The 9,856-nt window shown below is 38.8% G+C and overlaps 1 long non-coding RNA gene across 1 annotated transcript; it reads right to left on the bottom strand.

Moving 5' to 3' along the window:
- Positions 1-557: 557 nt before the first annotated feature.
- On the bottom strand, positions 558-9,562 carry LOC131480115 (uncharacterized). Its single transcript, XR_009245257.1, has 4 exons — positions 9,228-9,562; positions 4,903-4,940; positions 2,427-2,464; positions 558-726 (listed from the first exon to the last, which is right to left on the bottom strand). It is a non-coding gene; the product is annotated as an uncharacterized LOC131480115 (long non-coding RNA).
- Between the last annotated feature and the right edge of the window lie 294 nt (positions 9,563-9,856).

The following is a 9,856-nucleotide window of genomic DNA, read 5'->3' as shown; positions in this document are numbered from 1 at the left end:
TGAAGCCTACAAATGAACAGATATTTCAAAATAAACAAAAAAAGATAAAATTAAAAACTATAAAAATGAATTTAAACATGAGTTGGTATTGGCACAAAAAATTACATCCATGCATACATTTCTCTGGTATATATTTTCATGAAATTTTTTCTGAGATCTCTGAATATTATGTTTATATTAACAGAGACAATCTCATAAAAAAGTTTATCAAAATACATACTAAAAAATCTATGCATAGATTTTAAGTTTTTGTACCAACTCAGCTCACTTTTTAAATTCATTCTTACAGTTTTTATTTTATCTTAAAACATTACTTATGTAGGAACTAGAAATCCCCTTGAGTAATGACGATGAAAACTGAAGGGTGACATTAACTGAGCTAATGTTTTGGAAACAGCTTATTACTATATGTGCTGCACAAAGTCAATGCTAAAAGAAAAAAACTGAGTTTGTAGTGATTCCTATGTTGTTAACAAAAAAATTTTGGCTATTTCTGGGCATAAATTTCATCCCAACTTTGAATTTTTGCATTTTTTTCTTAAAAACAGAGTTTGGGTTAATATTGAAATTTAGAAAATTAGACATACAAAAGTGTGGAAAATACTAAAAACTGAATAGGCGGAACAGAAGAGCTGTGTGGCCTTCTACTAGATGTGTCTTCTGTCCGTAGGATTTCTTGAGCCTTCTTGCCAGTCATTTGGTCTTCCAAGTTTCCAGGATGTTTCTCTGTTGAAGAAAAAACCAGAAAGATTGTTCTGGTTAATAATCATCTCACAGTGTGGAAGCACCCTGAATCCTGCTTTAAGGACTTTCACCAAAGATTTCCTCCAAGCACTGAAGGGACTATCAAATCATTGCCAATAATCAGCAGCTTGAGGAGTAGGTATTAGAACTGTTGCAGGGAAGGTAAAGAAAGAAGTCCTAAGGAATCATGCCAAATGAACCCCCTTCAGTGACTGACAAGACAAGGACAGGAGACATGGCGGTAAGCATGTCAGGATCACTCCTGGAATCCTCTCCAAATAGAAGACTCAGGTAAATCGCAGAAACTGAGTGTGGATCAGATCTGGGAGTGGTGTTATTAATCCATTCAAGAAAAATGACTTTTTAAGGATAGTTTTTAAAAAGTCTCAGTGTCAAAGAGTGAAAAAATAGATTATTATAAATCCAGCCATAACACTCATCATGATGATGTTCATGGGGTTGCAGAACATTTAAGAAAAATACAAGTTGTGAGAAAAAAATGGATACTTAGTCCTTTCTGATCCCAAATGAATTCATGTTCAAAATTCACACTACATAGGTTATCTCTGAATTCTGTATTTGTAGAAAGCATTCACACTGAAGGGATCTGGCAGCTCAGCATGTTAACATTCAGTGCTCAACTGTGAGACAATGAATGATAGAATCACTTGAAACAAAATGGTTGTTTTAGTTTTGGTAACTCAATTTTGTCCAAAGAATTCCATTCATTCTTCATGGACAGAAACAGAAGATGCCAAGCAAACTTTTTTTTAAATGCAATCATTCTAGAAAAAAAGTAGTTCTTAGTGTGAGGTTAAAAAACGTGCATAGCAAATTTAAAAACATAGGGAACAATGCCAACTCAGCTTCTGTCTTCAGTAACTCTGAAGGAAGTGGACAGTAGACAGGGGTGGGCCGATACTACACTCAGGCTGACACCATCTCTCACTGTATAATTTGGTCATTGATTACACTTGAGCTTCTCTGGTTTGCATGTGCAGCTTAATTCCCTCTACTAAAGAAAGACATTTTCTTAGTATATTTTCAAGCAACAGTCTTGTATCAACATCTGAGGGCAGGAAAAAACAATAACAATTTGACCAAAATACAATATATCCATGATACTTGTGATGAGGATTTTAAGGAGGTTTCCTATTCACCATGGAAACAAGCTGATGAAAAAACTACAACTTATGAGAAGATAATGATTTGATACCTTTTGGACCAAAGTCACTTCCTATTGCATACTTATTCACACATTTAACATTTTGTATTCAAATGTCACATTGTATCCCTAGAGTTAGAGCTACTCCTTGGAAAAGCCAGAGTGAGGACATAAAAAAAAATAAATTAGTGGCTTGTAAACTGCAAATTCAGTGTTCTACTGACCACCAGGATGAGAGACATGAGGAGTAACAGGAGTCTTAGTTTAGGTGCCACATGCACAATTCTCTACCAAGACACTGTACCACTTTACAGTAAGAAACTTAAGATTTCAAGCCAAGTTAGAAAAATGAAACATGCTGAAAAAGTAATCCTTTGACTGGCACACAGAGAGTATCCAGGAATTATGCTAAACCAGCTTTTTAGTACCACAGAGGGCAGACAGATGACATATGTGGGATCATACAGAATCAGGCTAGGCTTGTTTGACATTGCGAGCTTTTGGTCATTCAACATACCTGGCTCTAGCTCACTTCTGGCAGCTACATTACATGATCTGTTGAAGAAAAAACAAAACAAAACAAAACAAAAATCGTCAAAATACTTGTAGATCACATATCCAACTCCATATCTGATTGCACTGAAAGAACTTATTCAAAATCCATGCAGTACCAATTCCAATTGCAGACTGATACTTTTCTGATTATTTTCTGAGATTAGCTTATTAAAATATGTATACTAAGAAAAAGGATCATGGCTTTAATAACGTTTGAGAAAAAAATGTTTAAATTCACTCATTCTTTTCTTTTTCTTTCATTCTTGACTATCATTGGTATTAGTGACTTACACTTACTCCAACAGGAACAAAAGGTAAACAAAAACCAAATGGTCTGATAACCAGAAAAGTGCCAGTGTCCACTGGTGTTCCACTGAGAGCTCAAGGAACTTGCAGCAATCTGTTGGCTGTTCGGAGGTCCGGGCCGGATCAGACTCCATGCTTGGGGTGTGTGTTTATTTATTCTGTTGCTGGAAAATGAAACTTTATTTAAAATTTTTACAGAGATAGATTCATCTAAGTATTGGACAGTGGTAAAATATTCCGAATCCCAGCATTATGCACTTATACTGAGGATTTTCATGAGAGTTTTGAGATCTCAGGAAAAAAATTAAGGGTAGTACACATTACGATAGGTAGATTTAAGCTTTTTTTTCATAATTTCTTCTTTATTTTATGACAGCTTTTTCCATTTGCATTTACCCATATCTTTTGTTGCCATATATTAATTTTTAAAATCATATATTTTCCATTCCAACCATTTTCAAACCTCTTTCAGAATTACAGTCCTACCATTTGTTATTTGTTGCTCCAAGTCATACAGTTTGTTGATCGACTCTTTTCCTTTTGCTTTCTTTTTTTTTTAAGTTTTTTTTTACTTCTTTTATTAATTATTATGCATTATGTGACGGTTTCATAGGCTCTGGGAATCCCCCCACCCCTCCCCACGCCCCTCCCCCTGGTGGATTCCTCCACCTTGGTGCAGTATTACAGTTCAAGTTCAATAAAGATTCTTTCCTTGCAAACATATACCAAACATAGAGTCCAGCTACTTATTGTCCAGATGGGTTGAACAGTTTCTTGGGGAGACCATTTCTGGTCCAAAGTCAGAGCTGGTAGAATATCATCCCATCAGTTAAGGGTCCCAATATAACATTAACAGCAATTTGTAACATTATGGAATTGACATGGTTTTGCGTAACCAGTATGTTAAAAAAAAAAAAAAAAAAAAAAAACAAGTTCTTAACCACAACCTTTGATTTGCTCATTGACATTTCAATTTTAACAAAAGTATATTTGTATTCTGGATTCCTTTTAAACATGTGTTATTTTTATCTTTGAATACCATTTGTGCAGAAAGAATTGGAGTTACACTACAATATCAAAGAAGGATAAAAACAGATAAGCCGAGTGGATCTGGTCATTTGGAGTGTGTCCATTTAGTATGCAACTGTAAGACAACGACGGAACAGCCTGAAGCAAAATGGTTACGTTCCACTGCAGCACGTGTTCCTACGGAATCCCATCAACTCCTCATGGACAAGGATTTACAGCAATGCTTGCAAAACATTATGCAAGCATTTGAGAACAAGTAGTCCCTCATATGAGGTCAAAGGAAGTGACTGAGAAGTAAAATCCTAAAGAACATGTCAACTGTGCTCTTCCGGAGATCAGAACACACTAGACACAGATGGGCCCACGCCCTAGGTCAGGCATCAGCTCCCACTCAAAAGTTCTGGTCAGCCATTCTATGTGACACTGATCTTGATGGCAGTGTTGGTATCACTTCTTCTGCTAAAGCAAAGCCTGGAGAATTCTCAGTATAGCTGAAGACAATATACTCATTTCAACCTTGAGTGGCAATGAAAAAAAAAAACATCAAAATCTGATAAACCCATGGGACTCATGCGGCTTCTGAGACACAACAGAGATAAGTTTACACAGTTACTGCTTGATGAGAATTTGGTGCCTAGCCTGAATACTTTTGAGAGAAAAATGCCTGTATGCTAAATTTATTTTTAGATTTTACATTTTTGTCAATGATAGCATTTTTGTACTTGGCATCACAACCACACTTTGATAAAGCAAGACAAGGGATAGAAATCAAGTGACAAAGAAGCTGACAGTGCTGTTAGTGTTCCATAACAAGTGATAGGAAAACATTAAATCACAGCATGATCTCAGTTTGGGTGCCTCTTGGCTGATTCTCCCCCGAAGAACCCCCTCCTCCTTATGTGTAAGCTGCAGATTTCAAATGAAGCTAGAGAACTCAAACATGCAGGTTTTGATGGAGTTGCCTTTTGAGTTACATTAAAGCAAGCTCAAGGAAAATCAAAGAAAATGCTTAGAAAGTAGGCTGACTCGACTCTGTAGTGACTAAGAGATCAAGGGACAGAAGTCACCAATTGGCATTGAAATAATGTGTTCAGGCAACATACCTGACAAGACATCAGACTCCATCCTGATAGAACATCACCTGTTGAAAATGGGAGATAAAAAAATTCTTAGTGTGTTTTCAAATATCATTTAACCAGCTGAAAACTGCAACACAATATTTTTCACCACAGACTTATTCTCACAATGTGGGTGTTTATGAGACTGCCAGCAGACAGCACACTTTATGAAAACTTATCCACGATAACACAGTTTATAATTTTGAAAATCTCAGAGCAACACAAGTATTAATTTTAAATGCATCATGAGCTTTCTAATATTTCTCAGTCCAATTATGTCTTTACCAGTGTAGTTTACATCATTAAAAAACAAAGATAAATACATAGAAAAGGAAAGGTTATAGGAAGTAGAAAAGTGCCAAGTCATCATTCTGCTTGATCTGCGCAGTTCTGAGGACTTCATCAGGTGAGGAAGGTTACTCAGATTCTGGCAACTTAGTTTTTAGTGGGCATTTCAACTAATTATAGGGCAGAAAGAAGAAAAAAGCCAAGAAACCATGCAGACTACTCCATTAAGTCCCTCAGAAGACAGAGGGCTTCTGATATGGGTGCACCCCTTTCCAAGCTGTAGTGGTGCCCATCCACTGATGCTTAGAGGATTTGGTCCAGTTCTACTCATGGACATGGACACTGGGTGGCATTCCCAAGTGGGTTTGATGATGACAAGGCAGAAAAGCTGATGATGCCTCTGGATGTGTTCAGAAAACTGTCTCACCTCTGAATCAGAGCACACATGGGAGATCTGCCATCCCAACATCACCCAAAGTGGGGTTTTCAGTGAGGCTAACCTCAGCAACACAACCAAACTTAAACACAGATCATGAGATAGAATGCAGCAATGCAGTCATTTGAATGTTGAGCAAACTCCTTCATAATTCCTGTCAGATGTGTATTTTTGATTCACAAGCAGTGGCTTTCAGAGCCTCGCAGTTACCCCTTTCAGAAGTTAAAATATAAAAAGTATAACAAACTTCTTGGTGTCCTGGGAAGTGCCTCTTGAGAGTGCTAATGAGAGACAACCCTAGCACCACAGGAAGGAAAGTGGCTCCCTCAGTTCATGTGCCCTGTGGGAACTTGTAACTCAGGAGTTCAATTCTTAGGCAGAAAGAATGTTGGAAAGCACCAATGCAATCTTGCAGAAAAAGCATCCCTTATTGTTTGTTCTGTGTGTGAGTGGAGAACATAAGGTGCTTGAACAAGGGATTTGGCTAATTAAACACATGAAATAAGGGGCACAGGTTAGAAAATAATTGGGGCCCATAACCAACTCAGGCTTGGCATCATAGGCCTCTGGCTGACTGGACTTATTTGACACATCATTCCAGGTGTCCTGCAGATGGAATGGGAAACAAAACACACCTTATGTGAGCTCCAAGCAAGAGTCAACAGCACATCAGATGGCAGGAAATAAAAATTGCTTACAGCAACACAAAATCCATGCCTAAAACATATTCCTGGAAGAATTTTGACTATCCTGAACTTCATACAATCATGTAGCAAGGGAGAATAGTGCTTGGATAGAATTGAGTGTAAGAACATATAGACATCTTTGTATGTTATTTCTGAGAGCATTTCAATTGGCCAATGAGTGTCACCACTATCTCCTGAATATCAAGGACACTTTCAGAAGGCATTAGGATAGAGAACGGTGAAACGATCAGATCAGGGGACAGAGAATGGGCCATGGTGTGGAGGGAGACAATGGAATTATGGTTGTCATAGTGAAGTGAGTACCCAAACGGTTTCCCCAAAGGATCACCACTCATCCTGCACAGCTCATGACAGATTGCAGCAAAGATAAAACCTCATGTGAACTTGTATCAAAAGAGAATTTCATACAAGGTACATGATGACACAGGGCATTGAAAGGGAAGCCTGAGGAGGCATGTCCTTGGGGCTCCCTAGCAACATAGGAGAGAGGAAAGGATGCAGGATGAGCCAAACTAGCACCTGGATTTGGCACCCATTAACGCATGGTCACATGAGCATTCTGCTCATTTATACTATTGGATGCTGTATCCCATTTGTGTTCTGCTGTCCTTTGTCTTTTTAACTGAAAAAAAGGTTAGTCTGTCTTCATAGAGTTGCAGAAAACAGACTCAGTATCAGATGAAAATAAGTTGTTTGACACCAAAGCATCAACCTATTGAGTGATAAACTGTATGAGAACAACAACAATTATCAGTGATGTAAAATGCACGTGGGAAACAAAGTGTAGAGGTAATAGAGCTTCTGAGTAGACACTTGTCATTTGAAATTCATTCTGTTGGAGCAACATGCATAGGTCCAGCATTGAAACACCCTTGTGATCTGAACAAAGGGTACAGCTGGAAATCCTGAAAGGCTCTGGTAACATGCAGAGTGACTCTTCAGTGGGCAGTTGTACATGCAGAACAGAATAAGTAACTGGGTAATTGTAGGGTCTCAGTACAAATGCAAACAGGGCAGTTCGCTGTCCAGAAAAATCTATCCCTCCTGGGTAGAGAGATTGAGGATGTCAAAGACATTGGCAAAAAAAAAAAAAATCTAGACGAACTATTAAAAAAAAAGAACCATTCATGCCACAGAATTGTGGTAGACATAAGAGCCTAGCTCAACCTTGGGATCAGTTTTTATCGGGAACTCAAACTTTTTTCCATACCTGAGTCTGATGTCGAACCCATTGTGAAATTTAATATCTCTGTTGAAGAGAAATCAAAACAAATAATCTGAGTGCATTTTTCAGAAAAAAAAGACCCATATCCACATTTGGGAACAACATCACAAATATTCATACACCCAGACATCACAGAATCCTATGGTGAGACTTAAGAAATTTCCAAGGCTCCATGATGAAAAGTCTTTTCAAAGCATTCTATGAGAGTTTGACAGGGAGATGTCAACCAATTTGGGGCCACAACACTCATATACAAATAATTTTTGGAGATGGAATTCATTACTGATATTGCTTTGTGTTTTAAGAACTGCCCCTTATAGTTCCACAAAGAAAAGAAATAGAGGCAATTAGGGGACCTGCGAGGCAGATGAGTGCCCACTCCTTGCTGTGGTTGATCAAGGATAGAACAGGTGACTACTGTCTTGGTTTCCAGGACACAAAAACAACTCTCCATCCAGAAATTGGTCTATTCTGCACAACTCCAGGGAGTTAACCCAGGTGAGGAAGGCTGCCCAGGTCCCATGCCACTGTGAAACTGTCTCTCTACCACCTTTGGAAAGTGGTTGCCTCAATGGGCACTCAAGGAACTCTACCTGCCTCAGATAGAGACCAAATGAATCAAGTGAAGTTGGGAAAAACAAATGTAAACATTTGTGAAAAAGCAGCCACTTTATGCTCTGCTAAAATACTGATAAAGGACAGAAAAGGATTCTAGGAAATGAAAAGAGGGCACAGTAAATGCTTGGAGTGCACATGTCAGAACAACAGATCTGCCCCCTTTTCACTCGGGTCTGCGACAATTTTTCAGCCATGATTCTCCGCACTGTGTCACACCACCATTCAAGTGTAAAGTTTGCTGGTGAACAAAAAACAAACATATGTTGGAGTATGAAATAGCCAACACTCCTTTCTCAGCAGCAGAAGGCTGGCAAGGAAGGTATCCTGAATTCAAATAAGATACATGTATATAGTAGATTTACATGATTTTGGATTCACCACGAAGAGTTCATAGCAATATGTATCATTGGATTTAGTTAAGACAAAGAAAGACCTATTTTAAATTCTGACATGCTTCCCTACTGTCCCTGATGTCATTTTTGTCTGAAAACAATGCAATTTCCCTTTACAAAATCCATAGTCACAAGGATGAGCAAAGTTACAGAATCTGTTATCATGGAACATGCACTCGCATTGTCTGAGGGAGCATGTCAAGAAAAACGGGAAGCAGCACCACTGCCTCAGCTCAGGGGCCACAGTGCCAATTGTACATCAGTGGACTTCTATGCACCCTAAAGTATCTGCAACCATGCTGCATGGGAGAATGACACCTCGATTGAATTGCACCTGAGGCAATGTGCCCATGCGCCTTCTTTCTGAGCACATTGCAAGGGACACATGGGTACACCCATGACCTTGGCAGAGTTGGCACATCCAGAAGCCACTGATGGAACTCAGGCCATACTTCAGAAAAAAAGAACCTTATGAGATAGGGTCACAAAATGGTAATGAACAGGAAAGGGAATTTTCAGAGAGATTGCTATGGGCACCCTCAGTCATTAACTGGGCAGAGGACAGGACAGGATGATATAATTGCTTCCAACAAGCTCGTGCTTGGCACCACTTCCCCTGGGGTGCCCTAGCTCTTTTTCCATACCTGGATATGTGCTCATTTCCAGCTCCATGTTGGAGTTAAATGCTGAAGAAAAAAGAAAATAATAATTCACCTGAGTGCATTTGCGTACAACAGCAACACAGTCTCATACAGCATGCTAGCACCATCTCCTAAGTTGAGACTCATGAGGTTTCTGAAGCATGCTCAGAAAATTTAAATGCATTGCACAATAGCACAATGCAGTGTGTACATATCATCCAGACTGGGCCACATTGGTTTGCACATTCAAGTCATTCTAACAAGTAGGATCCTCTTCTTAGTACTGTTTGTGGGTTAAGAACTGCCCCCTGCACTAGGCCTAGCTGCTTTGAAACAAGCATTTTTATGTTAAGTCATCAAATGGGAGGTCTTTTCAGTAGTTTTGGTTACCCGTTTGGGTTGTTTTGGCCAAATCATACTATGTGTTTGGTATTCATGCAATGGGGACCATTCTTTACCAGAGAATTCCATCCCCCCTGTGCAGAAACAGAGCACCTAAAGATCCGAAGGAAAACTGTGGTGTGGTAAACTTTGGCTTGAAGTAACCCTGCATGTCAGGGTTATAAAATGTTATGGATAATGAAAGATATTATAAACCACCAAAAACTGTCCATCCTGCTGAAACCCAGAAC

The sequence above is a fragment of the Ochotona princeps genome, chromosome 4 (genome assembly GCF_030435755.1).
Source record: "Ochotona princeps isolate mOchPri1 chromosome 4, mOchPri1.hap1, whole genome shotgun sequence".
Classification (NCBI taxonomy): Eukaryota; Metazoa; Chordata; class Mammalia; order Lagomorpha; family Ochotonidae; genus Ochotona; species Ochotona princeps.
Note: the sequence above shows the minus strand (reverse complement) of the source record. Positions and strands in the feature narration are given on the sequence as shown.